Below are 18,157 nucleotides of genomic sequence, written 5' to 3'. Positions count from 1 at the left end.
ATTTAGTTTTTCTTTCTATTTCAATTTAGGATGAAGAAATGAACAATGATACCACTACAGGGAAAGCTAAGGGCAAGTCTGGAATAAAGTGTCATATAGATAACTGATCAGATAACTAGTCTTTGAGTACCTGAAAATTTCCTGTATTTTTTTTTTAACAAAGCACATTGGTATCTTAAAATTAAAATGAAATAATTATTCTTAATAAACCAGTTAAATGTTTAGTATTCCCCAACATTTCATTGCTTAATAATTTTATCAGTCTCTCCTTAAGAAAAAATAATTTATACTGAATAGTGAGACTGTAGGATGTTTCATATAATAAAATTCTGTTGGGAGTTCTCTTCTTATTATGTAATTAAGTTTTAATATCCAAAGAAGCCCTATCACATACAATCTCTACAATCCACTTGTTAACTGATAATTAAGGATATGTTCTACAAATCTATTAAGGGACTGATATAGACAAAAATGTCTCATACTTTATGACTGGGAGCATATTGTATGTACTTGGGTTTTGGTTTCAATTTCTATGTAACAGTATAAATACTGTAAAAATATTGTATTTTTTTAATAGATGGAGTTAGTGAGTGTCATGGATTCTTAGAAGTAAGCATGAAAAACCCTCCTTGATTGGTGCTTACTACAGTGATATATAAATTTTAAGACTCAGACACTACACTACAGGAAACCTCAGAGAATGCCAAGTGCTATTCATATTGAAGTCCCCTAGCATTTTGCTAGAATAATTTCCCTTACTAAGATAAAGCCTTCTTCATTTAGGTGTGTAATCCCTTTCACAACTAAATGTACCATGTACCACATTTGAGGCTTTAGATGAAAAATGCTATTTTAATTGATGATCTTGAAATGCTCTGGGTCATACCCCTGATTAGGAATGGGTATTTTGCGGAAGCCTTTCATGGCTTTTTCTCAGTAAATTAAAGCTATAGGAAGTACTGAGGTAAAATATAAAACAAAACAAAAACCCTCTTGTTATAAAGGATGGCTTTCATTTTTCTAATGATTGAAATTTAGATGTTCAGTTTTCCAATTATGTTTTATTAAAAAACAATACAAGGAAAGGGCAAATATTCATTACTTTCTTCTTTTTATTAACCAAAAAATTTTTCAAAAGATGACATTAAAAAAAAAAAGATGACATTCATTTAGCTGCATATTAACAACAAAAAACTTAATACTAGGGAACAAAAAAGTCTGGATATAATAGAGATCAAAATAATTTTTAGTATTCAAAGAAGTATAGCCACTGAAATCCTTAGTCAGTTAAGATACTATAGGGAAAGATTAATATTTTTTATTCTGGGCAGCTCAGGTGGCTCAGCGGTTTGGCGCTGCCTTCAGCCCAGGGAGTGATCCTGGGGACCCAGGATCGAGTCCCACGTTGGGCTCCCAGCGTCGAGTCAGCTTCTCCCTCTGCCTGTGCCTGTGCCTCTCTCTCTCTCTCTCTCTCTATCTATCTCTCATGAACAAATAAATAAAATCTTTAAAAAATATATTTTTTATTCTTCTTTAAGTAGTTAATAAAACCTAGAATAGTTCTTAAGTGAGGAATAGAAGATAGAAAAGAAAAATACAAATGCATGTTTACATTTAATAAATACTCTTTTTTTATAAAAATGTTGCTTGATTATAGCATCGCTAATAGCGAAGTTTTCATGTTCCAGCGAATTTTATATTTAACTATAGGGCAGACTGAAAATTAATTATGTACTTATTCTTTTTTAAAAGCCACCCTCAACTACATATATGAAATTAATTCTTTTAAAATCTAAGACTGTTTCATTTTTCTATAGGAAAAACAGATTTATTTAATCTACAATTTTTATGGACAAAATAATTATAAAGTAATTTATGTGATAACATTTATATTCTTGGTTTCGCAAAATATCTTCAAAAACCTTCAAGGGGTCTTCCTTTCCAAGTAGGGCCCAGCAGAATGGCTCCCGCAAAGAAGGGTGGCGGGAGGAAGAAGGGCGGTTCTGCCATCAACGCGGTAGGGACCAGAGAACACACCATCAACATTCACAAACGTATCCACGAGCGGGTTTCGAGAAGCCTGCCCCTCGGGCCTCAAAGAGATCCGGAAGTTTGCCATGAAGGAGATGGGAACTCCAGATGTGCACATGGACCCCGGGTTCAACAAAGCTGTCCGGGCCGAAGGAATAAGGAATAATGTTCCACACCGTATCCCTGTGCGGTTGTCCAGAAAATGTAAGGAGGATGAAGATTCACCAAACAAGCTCTACAGGCTGGTTACCTGTGTACCTGTCACCACTTTTAACATAATCTACAGAGTGTTAATGTGGATGAGAACTAATCGCTGATTGTCAAATCAAGGTATAAAACTTAATAAAATAATAATAAAATAAAATAAAATAAAATAAAATAAAATAAAATAAAATAAAATAAAATAAAAAATAAAATAAAAATAAAATATAAAATAAAATAAAATAAAATAAAAAAATAACATAACATAAAATATAAAATAAAATAAAATAAAATAAAATATAAAATGAAATAAAATATAAAATAAAATATAAAATAAAATAAAATAAAAATAAAATAAAATATAAAATAAAATAATATAAAATAAAATGAAATAAAAATAAAATAAAATGTAAAATGAAATAAAATAAAAATAAAATAAAATATAAAATAAAATAAAATAAAATAAAATATAAAATAAAAATAAAATAAAATGAAATAAAAATAAAATAAAATAAAAATAAAATAAAATAAAATAAAAATAAAATAAAATTAAAAAACACCTTCAAGGGAAGAGCAATATTACGTCTGATATGTAGTGGTAATTTTTATTTTTATTTATTTATTTATTATTTTTAACAACAGATAATCAATTTATTAGAAAGGTTGATTTAAGCATCTGCGGCGGTGACTTCAACCTGGACTCCAGGCTCAACACTGATGGAGGTAAGCTGCTTAACAACCTCAGAAGGACTGTGCAGATCAATGAGTCACTTGTGGACCCTCATCTGAAAACGATCCCAAGTCTTAGAACCTTCCCACAGGAGTCCTTCTCCTAGTGATTCTCAGAGGCTCAGGAGGCATGCATCAGCTCTGGTCCTTTCACCTTGAGATTCTTTTCCTTCGCACCTCTGATCAGGCCGGCACACACCTTTCCCAAAGATTTTACGTTGCGGCTCGTTAGGGTAATTCCAATTGGGTGAATCGCCACCTCTGGTTCCACGGGTGTCTTCCCAGCATCTTTAAAGCCATGTCCGTGGCTGGCTTCCTGACCGCCTTGCTCCTCGCGGACAGCGGGGAGTCCCGAGCAGGAGCAGGAGCAGGAGCAGGAGCATCCTGGGCTCCGCTCTGGCTGCCCCCACGTCTTCCTCAAAGAGTGTAGTGGTAATTTTTAAAAGACACAAGATATTTAGGGAAATTAAAAGGTGTTTTTTTTTTTTTAATTTAAATAATTTTTGATGAAGTTTCCAAATTTAATACTTTTTTAATATTCAGTCGTTATCCTTACAGTTGGGTATTTCCAGACATATTTTCCCTTATATAATTTCATTTTTATCTTTGCAACTACTCCACAAGTTGACAGAAGCACTGCAGAAGACAGAATCATTTTTTACAAGGTAGTTGAAACTACTCATGCAACTCAATTTTTTTTAAAGAAATAGACCAAATTTCAAACCTAATAATGTGGTAACTTACTCTAAAAATAAATGAGCTAGATATGACTAAAGCCATTTAATTATAATAACACACTTTACTTGGCATCTAATGTAGCTTGCATTTCTCCTCATTTTTCTTTTCCTCTCTCTAAGCCAATTTCTTTCTAGAATCTTCTAATGGTCTGTCTCCTGTTTTGGCTCCTCTTTCTCCTCATTTTCCACTTGGTCCTACCTTAATGTTTTCGTTTCTTTCCATTTTTCTTTCTTCAGATGTCGCTCCATTCCACAAGTTTCAAAGATTCTAAACGAACCTCCCACTTCCAACTGCCCAGGTGGGTGTTACATAGAAAGGCAGTGAGCTAAGGTTAGTAAGTACATGAATTTTAGAGTCCAAATATAAAAGTTTAAGTAACAGCGCTGCCTCCTATAGGAACTTCTCTGTATTTCACTATCCACTTAGTAATGGTAGCTACTTCAAAAGGCTGTTATAAGAATCGCATGAATTGGTTCACAGCACTTAAAATAGTGCACAATGCATTGTAAGCACTTAGGAAGTGTTACTAATCTGTGTGATTGAATCACTCGGTTAATAAAGGCCATAGGGCATGTCTACCCCAATTTTTGATACATCAAAATTTTCTTCTTTCTTTTATACCATTTTTCTTTCTCAAGGTTCCTTCCCCTGAACATTCTAGGATGCTCCAGCTCACTCATCTTTCAAACATACAAAAGTTAAAAATGTTAACACACACACAAAATTGTACGTATACACACACAAATTCCATTGGAAAAATTCAATTAATTAATTAATTAATTTATTTATTTATTTGACAGAGAGCATGCATGAGCAAGAAGGGACAGAGACAGAAGGAGATAGAGATCCATGCTGAACAAGGAGCCTGATGCAGGTCTTGATCTCAAGACTGAGATCATGATCTGACCTAAAATCAAGCGTTGAACACTCAACCAGCTGAGCCACCCAGGAGCCTCCAAAGTTTCTTAAATCTTCACAGATAATACTGTATCCTTTTCCTCCTCTTTAATGTCAAACCTCAGAGTTTATTCTGTATTTGTTGTTTCTATGTCTTACCTCTTTTTGCAATCTACCATCAATCAAGTCCATTCTTTTGAAATTGTTATTTTTTTTTATGATCTTATTCCCTCCAAGAAGCCTAATTGCTCATGTTTCAGTATTCTTCTTTTATAGAATTTGGCACGCCTATGCTTCTTGAAAATCCTCTCATTTAATATTCTGCAATGACCATAGAGTATAGTTGAAGGAGCTTGGGTTTAGAGTCAAACAAAACTGGAGTCAGCTTAGTTGTTTGTTGTTGTTGTCGTTGTTTTAGTCCCATTGGTTTTAATGTTAGCTCCTTTATTGCATGATGGGATTGACAATATCTAATTCTTGGATTACTGTGAGGATTATAGCATATGTAAATCCCCAGAGAAGATCCTTGTTCCTGATTTACACTTATATATTACTTCCTATGTATTGGGCCCTTTGCTAAGTAGTAACTTATGTAAAACCATTTAATAATGTTCGTTACTATCCTATGAGGTAGGTTGTTATTTTAATTTATATTATGCATGTGGAAAATTTTCATAAAGGGGTAAATAACCTGACCAAAATTTAGCTACTGGTAATAACCAGGATTTGTGGTTGGCTCTAGTATCTCTGTTCTTAATCCCTAAAGCTGTTTTGTAGCTCCCTCATTGCTTTGACATCTGGAACACTGCTTTCTCGATTGTTTCCTTCATTTTCTATTTCCCCTTTTGGATCTACTAATCTAACTTCAGAGATACAGACTTGGTTCACTACCAGTGGGTCTTATTCTTTTAGTGGTTTCAAATACCCTTGAGAATCTGAAGCCAAAGCTGGAAATCCTGTTTTTGGAATAAGGCATATGTATCCATAAGCATGGCTTTGCACATATGTTAAAGGGATTAATTTATCCTGTGAAGCCTCTGTGTTAAGGCTCCAACATTCAGCGGTTAACAAATCCTGTTGGTACTATATTCTGATCATTCCTTGAGTTTCTTTCTCCTCTCCGTCCCTCTTACTTACAGTTTTTTTTTTTTTTTTTTTTTTCCCCAGTGAAATGACTCTACTGTGGTTGACAGCCCTGAAGTTAAACATATATGAGTTAGACTTTGGCTACACCATTTAATTAGTTGTATATGCTTGAGTAATATACATATAATATATATGTATGGGTATATTCCCTACAGGAAAATAAGATAATGATGGAGACACTATTACATATATATGTTTATGTGTCTGTATGTATCTCAGTACATATTAACATATTAAAATATCAAGTAATCTATTAGTTTGGCTTTGAAAAATGCTTATTTATATTGACTGAGAATTTCTCAGTTGCATTTGACCACAAGTCATTTTTCAGGGAAAACTCATTAATATTATACTGGGTATCATATAAACTCTCCCTTAACAAATCTCCCAGCACATTCTCCATATTGTTAGGTTTGACCTTTCTAAAACACAAGTTTCTTATGTGACTACTATGACTCACATTCTCTGTGAGGCCTACATAACCTTGATGTAATACTTAGTCATACAATGGCCTCTAGCTACCACCCTAGTTCTTTAAAGTCCATCTTCTGTCCCAGATAACTATTTGTTTTCCCTTCAAATAACTTTGTCCTATTAGTATTTTTATTTGCACACATTTCTTTGTGCTTAATATCACCCCTTTCCTCTGGCACTCAGAAAATCCATAGTTAGATATGGCTTTCAACTGATTTGTAAGCAGAATTAACTTATCCTCCTTTTTAAAACAAAGTGCTCAAAATTCTACTTAGGCATATTCATATTATGATATATATTGTTCTATAATTTCTTACCATGAATCTAGTCTTTCCATGGAATTTGATCTTTTGGAAAGCTATTGCCAGTATTTGCCAATATTTCATAATCTTTGACCCTTCTTCCACTTCATCTCCCTAGTCCCACCTTAGGCTTTACAAAATCCTGGCTCAGAATTATGCCTCAAATATTGTTCATTAAAAAACATAGATATATGGTATTTATCTCCTATTTATAAATACTGAAAGTGGATGAGGTAAGTAATTTATGATTGAGAATTATTAAGAAGTAATCAAAATATCTAGTAATGTTTTGGTACCAATACAGTTTTAATAGATAGATATATGGCTTACCCTACCTATTAGACAGCCACAAAGTATGAATTAATAATGACAGTAAAGGGAATACATATATACATAATATATACTAAAAAATTGAAGATGATAAAACCCCTAGTACAGAAACAAAACCTTCATTATGTGTATGCATACTCATTCACTTAATATATTATATATGTATATATCCACATACATATATGTCCACAAGATAAGTTAAAACCTTATATTTTTAGCACCCTTGCTCAAACTATCAAATATGAGCAACATATGTATGATATATGCTGACTTACTTTAAATTTTTTAACTTACTGAGTTCAGTGAGTGAAATATTAAGTAAATATATAGACATCCTGTGTTTACATAGTATTAGCATATGGTGCCAATAAACATGAAGTTATCCACAATAAATAGAGATTAAAAAAAAAAAAAACAATCTCAACAAACAAGAGAAAGCTATAAAACTCTTCTCATGATCATCCGTATCCTCTCTTAAAACCATCTGCCTACTTGAATCCTTTTCATTATACAGATTCTTCTACCACTGTGAAAGGAGATCTGATCTCAGATTGGGGTTAAAAGGAAAGCAGCTGTTATTCTTTAATCACTACTAGTTTTCCTTTCACAAGGGTCAAAGCAGTTTACAAAGGTTTTTATCTCATAAATAGTAATCCTCATATCAATACTGTCAGGTAAGCAACTTGTATAAAATTTCCCATTTGAGGGCAGCCTGGGTGGCTCAGCGGTTTAGCGCTGCCTTCAGCCCAGGGCATGATCCCGGAGACCCGGGATCCAGTCCCATGTCGGGCTCCCTGCATGAAGCCTGCTTCTCCCTCTGCCCGTGTCTCTGCCTCTCTCCCTCCCTCTGTGTCTCTCATGAATAAATAAATAAAATCTTTAAAAAAAAATCCCATTTGAATTTCAGCAAAGCTGTCAGAGTTTTTTTTTTTTTTTAAGATTTTATTTATTTATTCATGAGAGACACAGAGACAGAGAGGCAGAGACACGGGCAGAGGTAGAAAGCAGGCTCCATGCAGGGAGCCTGACATGGGACTCGATCCCGGGTCTCCAGGATCACACCCTAGGCCAAAGGAGGTGCTAAACCGCTGAGCCACCCGGGTTGCCCAAAGCTGTCAGAATATTAAATTAAAAGTGCTATCTTCACTTTGAGCTTCTAGATGATTATTTTAATTTCATGCTCAATGGCAATGTGATGTGTATTTTTCTTTTAAATACATACATATCTTATAAACAGACTATATACATATGTATGTGTAAAACTACATATGCACACGAACATATGTATAGTCTGGCTCAGCTATAACTTTCTCATCTCTTCAGATTGAGTTAATTTTTCATAGTAAAAATAATTTTGAGTAAGTAAGTAAAAGGACCCAGCTATCTCATGGCAATTTTATCCCATTCTCCATATCTTAGGATAACTAGTAATTATAGAGATTTCAAAAACAGTTTATTTTTTTTTTTAAGATTTTATTCATCTATTCATGAGAGACACAGAGAGAGGGGCAGAGACATAGGCAGAGGGAGAAGCAAGCTCCTTGTGGGGAGCCCAATGCAGAACTCGATCCCAGGACCCCAGGATCATGACCAGAGCCAATAGCAGATGCTCAACCACTGAGCTACCCAGGCGCCCCCCCAAAACACGCTTTTTTAAATCACTAGAGTATTCCTTGCCCTTTAGTATATTCTTTTCGCAAGACTTCAGTCATCTTGCTTTACTTAATCTGAAAGAAGGACAATTCCAAATCAAGCCCTGGATGATACATGCCATGGATCATGATGTGGAAATAATCTGCCAGCACTGAGATTTGAATTAGGTTGTCCTAGGCCTAAATAGGCTAGCCATGTTTTTCAGATATTTTCAATGATATGTTTTAGTTTTATGTAGATGATCATAATATAAATAAGAAATTTAGGTATATAGTATATATGGGTGATGCTAGGCAGTGTATGTGTAGTGTATATATGGGTGTGTATGTGAATTCATAGTTTCGACTAAAAACACATTTCTGCATCTTTCAGGTTTGAAAGAGAAACAAAGGAAAGAGAAAGCAGAGAGGGAAATGCAAAAGTAAGTGGTAAATAGTATTTCAATTGATTTACCTTCATCTAGAAAGGAAAGAATGGAATTAAGAGTAATGATAAAAGTTGCAGTTGGGAACTATTCCTCCCTAGGCTCTTCCTCTCTTTTTTTTTTTTTTTTTTTTTTTTTATTCATGAGAGACCGTGAGAGAGGCAGAGACATAGAGGGAGAAGCAGGCTTCTTGCAGGGAGTCCAACACGGCACTCGATCCCCCGACTGGGTTCACCCCCGGAGCCAAAGACAGACACTCAATTGCTGAGCCACCCAGGCATCCTCCCAGGCTCTTCTTATCCCAGGTACACTTACATGTTCAACTCTCATTTGCAGCAAAATGATTCAACATGAAGAAATTTTAGAGTTCATGATGTTTCTCGGTGATCGGTCTCCATGCCTATGGCTCACATGTCATTTAGGGAAGAAGTAAAGCTAAGCTACTTTAGTATTGTTCATAAGCTATAGAATGCATCCACTTCCTTTTTTAAAAAAAATTTTTATTGGAGTTCAATTTGCTAACATATATGCATCCACTTCCATAATAAAACTGAAGTTAGGAGATCTGACTTAGAAACCAAAATGACAAAACAAGCAAGTGAGAATTCCAGAATTGCTCTTTCTATTAAACAGCACTATGTGTCCAGCCGCAGAAACATCTTAGAATTAACTTCAGATAAAACGAAAGTCAAGCATTTCCCAGTCCCAAAGCTACTTTATCTCTTTCCATTTTCTTGTTTGGAACATGATATATTATTATGTGCTCCTCATGACATTAAAAAAAAAGTTGTCAAGTATAATGAAAAGCACACCACATAATCAATGAATGACAACAGTGAAACTCTTTAAGTGCGAACCTCACCCCCCCAAAATATATGCATATGTCTGTATGTACACATATATATGTATATAAATATTTAAAAGAAAAACATTCTGTGAGTTGAGATGGTAGAATGAAACCGGATCATATATTCATCTACCATTAACTCCTTAATACCTAATGAGAAAGATTTTAAATAATTAAAAATTTAAAAAGTACCTTATTGTCAAATGAACAAACAAAATAAAGTGGATAACTTCCTGCCATAAATATCAAACGTGGAAGCTGACAGCTTGGCTTTCCTCCCTTCTCCCTCAAAATATTGTGGAAAGAAGATTAGTTAACAGAATCCTGATAACTTTTACTAATATCTTCTAAGATAGAGGGGAGTGAGTCCAGAAGGATAAACAAGGAACCCCAGAGAAAGCTGAAGGCAAAATCTTTGAAAAGAGGTATCTTCAAAAAGCTGGGGAACCTCACAGATCTCCAGGGCATGATGTTGAATTAGGGGAATGGACTGCAAAACCTTTAAGCATCCCACCAAATGAGTGAATTCTAATACAAGACAATTAACAGCATATCTGAAGCCAGAGCAGAGTACATATCTTCTAGAAACACTTGCCAATAGAAGCACAGAAACCAAGCTCTCCAACTCTAGATGGTAAGGAAAACAACAACAACAACAACAACAACAACAACAACAAAAAACTGAATTAGATACTGTGGGATTTCTGCCTTACAAAGAAGAATGAAACAACACAATTCTATAAACACAGCATATTAATAAGATAGACATTTCTCCAGGAAAAGTCCTTTGTTTCTATTCGGGTTTGGCTTTGTGTGTTCATTACAAGATGAATGACTGTTCTCCTTAATGCTGATGAGGTCCCTAGTGTTGGATGAGCATTTTTCTGTCTGTCCTCTCAGCATACTGTGATTATTTTCTCTCCTTTTACAGAGCAGCTTTTTTTCACAGTTTAAGCTAGAATGACAGTAGTCCACTCAGGTATCATCCTGCAAAAACATATGTTTTTGTTTTCTCCTGGAGTAGGAAAGATATGTTACAGTGAATTCAATAAATTCTTTCAGTTCACTCAGTTTCACTCAGCTATTCACTTATTTACCTGTAGCCATTCTACTAGAGGAAGCAGAATAAATTAAAAGTATTTCTGTTTTTATGCCGCCAGATTGCAGAAGTACTTGATGAAGGAAATGAAATTATTTGATTTGACTTAGTGATATATTCCCAACAACTCAACCTAAAAAAAACAGGACGGCCATTTCTCCATAGACCTGATATTTTGTGAAGACAGCATATGGTGATCAGAGGACATTAGGCAAGTCATTAACAAAGCCCATGAACCACTTTACAAAATATTTTTGAAATGAAAATTAATGGGTAGTCTTTTCTGTGAGCTCTTTCATAGTTGAATGCAGCTGGATGAAATTCATTTGTGGAGAGAAATTTTGTTTATATTGCTTTTGACTTCATTAAGCAAAAATATTGAAAAACAGCTAGCTATAGCTGATGCAAAAGAACACAAAAGCAGAAATTGTTACACACTATGTTTTAAAATGCATTTGGAAGTAGACGATTTACATGAAATATCATCTCACTGCTGCCATGATCACCAAAACACCCAAACAAGAACAAAAACAGAAAAAAAAGCAAAACAAAACAAAACACAACTCAAACACACACAATCTGCAAGAACAGTTTCAAAAAATATATTCATTTTCAGAAAGGAAGGAAGGATGGAAGGAAGGAAGGAAGGAAGGAAGGAAGGAAGGAAGGAAGGAAGGAAGGAAAAGGAAAAAAAGTTGGCTTATTCCAACTTCTAGAATAGAACTTAAAGTAAGGATATTTTAAAAGCCTACTACTTCATTTGCAAAGGCATATTTGTATTTCTGAACATTGTAATTAACAAACAGCACACTTGTAAATACAGTGTGTCATTTCCTGCCCAGAATTTCAACAAATTTCTATATTCTCAATATAATTTTCATTATTTTTTTCATTATTTTTATAGAAAATTCCTTCCAAATTTCTAGACATACACATTTTTAATGTTACTTTTGAAAAGTTTTTCAGAGATTAGCTATAATAGAAATATTGAATATGTTATCTTTCCCAGAAAATTTTGAGTTCTTTAAGAAAAAGGGTTAAGCTTTTATGAAGCTTCTTAGTCTACTTTTTTTTTATCGTACCAATTAAGCTTTATTTTTTTTTTTTTATTTTTTTTTTTTAATTTTTATTTATTTATGATAGTCACAGAAAGAGAGAGAGAGAGAGGCAGAGACATAGGCAGAGGGAGAAGCAGGCTCCATGCACCGGGAGCCTGATGTGGGATTCGATCCGGGGTCTCCAGGATCGCGCCCTGGGCCAAAGGCAGGCGCCAAACCGCTGCGCCACCCAGGGATCCCTATCGTACCAATTAAGCTTTAAATGATATCCTTTGATCCCCATCTATCTTTGTGAAAATTAATGACATCTTTTCCATTTTTCTCTTCTTTATCCTCCATTTGTTTGATGTTGGAAAATCCCTACTTTGCAGGAACATAACATATTTACATAATACTGTTCTCTCTCCCTTTTCACATCTTTTAGTCTTAGGTCTACATTAAATATATTCAGTGTTCACTGTCAAGCTTTTTGTCAAAGTTTACCTAATAAAAACTAAGTTGGATAAAGCTCATCCTCTAGTGAATACAGTATTCTCTAAGCTCTTTCAAGTTTAAAACTTTTAAAAAAAATAATTTTCACACGTGGAAGACAGCGTGGCTCACATGACCTTTCTTTATGTTTTTAAAAATAGGTTTCCATCAATTGTTTTATTTTGAATATTGTTATGAGGTTTGATGATAACCTGTTTCTTTTTGTTTGGAACTAACTTGATACTTTTGCCTGGAAACCCAGAGGACTTTCAGAAAATATCCATAAGGACTAAAAGTTATTCCAGGGTTTATTTAAAGGTTAATGAAATGTGCCCTTCCAATATATAACTGAAAAAATTTTAAATAATTGCCTTAATATTTTTTCCTTGTTCTGTGGTTTTGGTTTTCTTCTTAAAGGGCTCCAGTTTTAAGAATTTCAATCCTCTTTTGTCTCTATTTACATTATTTTTCTGATTATTTTTAGCTCTTTATTTTTATTATTTTTTGGCTTTTGTAATTTCTCTCCACACATTCTCTTTATCAATGTACTTATAAAAAATTAGTGAGAATATTTTCTTTCTTAGTAACCTTTCAGTGTAACCTTTATTGCTGAAGTGTCTTATTTTCCCTCTCTTCTTTTCTGATCTACTCAGTTATGATGTCCCACCTTTCGTTTTGTCCATTTCTATTTTTGAGTTCCACTGATTCAAAAATATATTCATTTTTGTATCTGCAAGTGCTTTTTTAAAAGAATAGTTAACTGAGTTTGGGGTGTGTTGTTTCAATTTGCCTGTTTCTTGGTTGTTTTGTGTGTATGTGAGAAAGTGGGGGAGGAATTCTCATCAGTTAAAAAAATTGATAATCAATTTATCTATTCTTTTTATTGTAGATTTGTATGGGTGCTTTCTATAACTTTCCTTTCATTTGGAAATATCTTTTTCCCCCTAAACAAGCAATAGTAGGTGGGAGGACAAAGGAAATTACAGTGGCTTTGTATCGTTCTTTCTTCATGCACACATTGTTTTGTCGTTAAAGTGAAGAGAAACTTCTTTAATTGAAGGTATCTTTTTTTATGTAATAGGGTTTTCTAATACAATAATTATCTTTTGTTTCTTTAGGGGCCTTAATTTTAATATTTTAATTCTTTTTTTCCCTTTAACTTTAAAGGTTCCAAAGAATATTCCATATCCTTATATTTTGCTCCTTCTTGCTTAGAAATAGTATCTTCTCAAGATTGAAACATTTGGTTTCACATAATTTCAAGCACCTTCCTTCCGCTTACCTATGCTTAGATCTGTTCTCAGTTATCGCCTTACATGTGTTCTCAGCATTGGGATTGGAACTCTCTCTTGCGCGGGGTGATTTTACCCAGGGTCAGCCATTGTTGACCCTCCATTTCCTCTCTTTTGTTTCACATTCTTAGTCTTCCTACTTCAGTGTGGTAGGCAGCACCAGCTCTGCTATTTCAGGATGTTTGTATTCATACAAACTGAACATACGTTCAGTTAATTTTAAGTTTATTGTATTTCCTGCATACTGGGTATGCTAAACATGTTTTCTGTGGGTAGTTATGCTACTTGCAGTCTATATGGTTTTGGAGGATGTTTGGGGAGATTTGGATTTATAAATCCACTATTATTCTATGGTAATTAAGCCTGAGTTATTATGGAGGTGATATTTTGTGAGGGTGTGATATTTTAAGAAAATACTCGAATCAAATGCCAGAATAAGCCATTCCAGGCTTTGCTAAAAGAGAAAGCCAAACAGAGGGAAAAGCTGTAACATGTAAACTGAGGGAGCAGATGCTAAGACATTAAGAATAAACAGAGATCAGTGTGGCTAGAATAGGGCTATAAATGGAAAGTGGTCGAGACAAGGCTGAAGAGCTAAGTAGGAACCTTGTTTTCTGTATTTAGGGATTTACCTATTCTGAATATTTCATATAAATGGAACCATAAATATGACCTTTTGTGAATCGCTTATTTCACTTAGCATAATGTTTTTAAGGATCATTCGTGTTGTAGCATGTATCAGTACTTCATTCATTTAATGATTGGGTAATACTCCTTTGTGTGTGAATATATCATGGTTCATCCTAAATCAGGTGATGGACATTTGGGTTTCCACTTTTTATTGTTGTATATTGTGCTCCTATAAACATGCATGTATGAGAACTGGAATACTGGAAGTAACTGAATTCTTTCAATGATTTCAATTCTATTTGGTATGAGTTTTCTTTTTACCTGAATGTGATGAGAAGGTATCCAAGGTTTTGAGAAAAGAGACATGAACTAATTTACATTTTGAAAATATCATGTTTGTAGCTACCCAAGGGACAGAAGATAAGAGGCAGAGAGATAGGGGTTATTGGAGTACTCTCATTGACATTTAACAGTGACGTGAACTAGGACAAGACAGGAGCAGGAGTCATGGTGAAAAGTTACACAATCGGATGTATGTTTGAAGTGGTAGTGACAGCACTTCTGAATCAATGAATCAGAGTACAAAAGAAATGGTCTTTCAAGAATGACCCTTAAGTTTATGGACAGAGAATTTTCATAAATACATATAATTTGTTGAGGTTAGGAAAATAGCAGGAAAGGAACAGGTTTGAAAAAAATTATCAACAATTTTTTCATTTTTTGAAGCATAAAGTTTGGAAATCTTGTCATACATACCCTTGGAGACCAACAATGAGTAAGTGAATCTGAAGCAGAGCAGAAAGTTATAGTGAATTTAAGAATCTGGAAGCCATGAGAATAGGTGGAATCAATGCAGTGAGTGCAGAGAGATGTACTCCCACACTAAACACAAACCGCTACATCATTTAGATCTCTGGAAGAGATGTAGGAGAAAGACACTTGAAGTAGGCAGAAAGAAAGAAAAAACAAACTAAAATTAGGAGTGATGTGAAAAATGTTTTCAAGACTGAAGAACAAACTAGATTAGTCAAATTTTAATGTAATGTAGGGACAGATAACTCCATGAATTTCACAGTGGAGATGATAAGTAACCATGGTAAGAGAAAGTGCAGTGAACAGGAGTGGGCTGAAGAGAGAAACAAGTGAAGGAGTCCAGAATGTGAATTTGGACAGCTTGTTTACAAGTTTTGCTCTGAAGGGGAGGGGAAGGAAGTGGCAATCACTCCAGGAGAGCATGGTATTTGAAGAGGTAAGAACATTGGAATATAAGAGGTAATACACCATGTTTGCCTCCTATTGGGAAGGATGACATAGAAAGGGCAAAACTTCGTACTTGCGTATGTGTGCATGCACAACTTGCTTGTGGCTAAGATAACAGCAGAAGTAGCATGCCAATCAGATCATGGAGTGGCCTTAAGTAAGCCTGAAGACAGTGCAAACTCCACCACAGAAGTTAAACAGGGCACAGGTATTCGTGCAGCCAGGTTAGTAGTGTCAGGGACAGGAAAATGAGGAAGACCTACTGCTTGCATCTATTTCCAGATAAAACAAAGAATGCTACTATTGTAGCATTCCTGGGTAGGGCTCCTAAGACTTCCGTGTCATCTGTGAAAGAATGCATATACTTTTTATATTACAGGTCTATAATTCTTTATTTTTTTAAAAAATTTTTATTTATTTATGATAGTCACACACACACAGAGAGAGAGAGAGAGAGAGAGAGAGGCAGAGACACAGGCAGAGGGAGAAGCAGGCTCCATGCGCTGGGAGCCCGACGTGGGATTCGATCTCGGGTCTCCAGGATCGCGCCCTGGGCCAAAGGCAGGCGCTAAACCGCTGCGCCACCCAGGGATCCCAGGTCTATAATTCTTTAACACAAACCCTGGAATGTGGTCTAAGTATTCAGAATACTTGGGTTTTAGAAAAACAATATTGTGTATGCACCATATTTTATCTAACACTACCAGGGGAGTTTGCATCAGCACCCCCAAATCAAAATTGTCACTACTTCTATAGCAAAGATATCAGTAGCTGGAAATAAGTGGGATGCAAAAGATATAAAAACAAATAGAAAATGGCCCCACGTCATTCTGGTTTAACCAATTTTGATTCCCAATAAATTAAGAAGTACATTTCATTTTTAAAGCTTTTCAGATTTCCCAATTATAAATAAAGGCCTTGGAATCCCTAATGTATGGTATTTCCTTGGTTCACTAGTTGCTGAAGATGTTAATTGGGGCTGCAAGTACAAAAAATGCCCATGATTAAATAAAGTTATGGAAATATCACATACTAAATTACCTTATTGGGGACTACTGATGTATATTAGCATAAGTGCTCTGAGAAGACACAGCTATTTATCTTTAATTCTTACAGAGACATTTTTTTCCAGTATGTTTCCTACTCCCCCACCCCTGGCCCAGCACAGCTACTAATATGTCCAGATTAATTTTTCTATAAACCAGGACTGGAGAGCATGGTGGAGATTGCTCCAAATACTGAGGAGAGATTAGAAAAGGAAGCAATTTCACAAATGTATGCAAGTTATCCCCAGATAAAATGCTTCCAGTAATTGTGCAGTCTTAGCCATGGAAATTGAACACTTAATCATGTTTTGTATATTTCCTAATTTAGATAGAAGTAGGAAAAAATGAGATATAAATCAGTAGGGCCATTTGTGTTAGACAGCTATGCAGTTTTACAATACTATACATTAGAGAAATCTAAAGTTTCAAATGACTACGATTCTCTGAATAAATGACCAAAACCAGTAATGAATCAATTACGGCAATTCAGAAGCTTTACTGTTGAAACAACTGCCTTATAGAGACTACACTTCAGTTGAGCATAGTAACAATGAATAAAAATATATGATAAATGATGCTAATGACCGGTGATTTGGACTTCTTTGGTAGTCTACATAATGCCCCTCAAAGGTATGTAGGTTCTTATCTAGAACCTGCGAATGTGATTTTAGATGACGAAAAGGGCTTCACACATGTGATTATATTAAGTTTCTTGAGATGGAAAGATTACCCTGAGTTATCTCCATCTGCTTAACAGGATGTTTTCTCTTTTGACCAATCTTTGAAGATGGAAAAATTATTTCCTGATTTCCAGGTATTTAATTGTAAGGGTTAGCTTTACAAATATTGTGTCAACAACAGTTAAACAGGAGAAACATGGCTAGATTGAAATCACTGGCTCCACCAACTATACTAATGTCAGTTATTAGGGAGCTAATGCAAAAAAGTTTTTGTTTGTAAATAAGATAGTCTAGCAATTTTTATTATATCATGATGTAACACCATGGTTAAACTTAACTTGGCAATGTGGAATAAAAATAACATTTTTGAGTTTTTGGTATACTAAAAATAATTCTCCTCAAAATGCTCAAAAAATGAGATTATCTTCTTGGGTTAGGTATTACTTTTTACCTATATTGGATAAAATTATCATGAAATAATATAATGATATTATATTAATAATTTCCATTGCTGGCAAGGTTACAGAAAACAGCAGCTCTTCCACCCTATGTATTGAAAACTACTGAGAGAAGAGAGAACTAAATAATTTGGCAGTATCAAATATATCAGTAGTGAATGTATTCACCTAGTCCTAGAAATTTTACCTCCTAGAGTCTGTCATACAGAATTACTTACATATTGCACAAAAACATGTGTGCAATGATTTTTATTTGAGTGTTACTTTAAAAGTAGGTATATTTAGAAACATTTTAAAAATAATAATCCCAGTGTACCATTAGTATTCATGTGATCTAATGGATGAAATTATGGACTTGGGAGGTAGACATGAGTTTATTTTTTTAAAGATT

General features: G+C 34.5%; 1 protein-coding gene and 1 pseudogene across 3 annotated transcripts in view; both read right to left on the bottom strand.

The window, feature by feature from the left end:
* Nucleotides 1-18,157, bottom strand: part of GRID2 (glutamate ionotropic receptor delta type subunit 2) — a 1,466,011-nt gene that overhangs the window by 754,979 nt on the left and 692,875 nt on the right. The gene's annotated exons all lie outside the window — the stretch shown is intronic.
* Nucleotides 2,901-4,788, bottom strand: LOC140623526 (small ribosomal subunit protein uS10-like; annotated as a pseudogene).

Source organism: Canis lupus, chromosome 33, assembly GCF_048164855.1.
Source record: "Canis lupus baileyi chromosome 33, mCanLup2.hap1, whole genome shotgun sequence".
In the NCBI taxonomy this organism is placed as follows: domain Eukaryota; kingdom Metazoa; phylum Chordata; class Mammalia; order Carnivora; family Canidae; genus Canis; species Canis lupus.
This window is presented reverse-complemented; position numbering and strand designations above follow the sequence as displayed.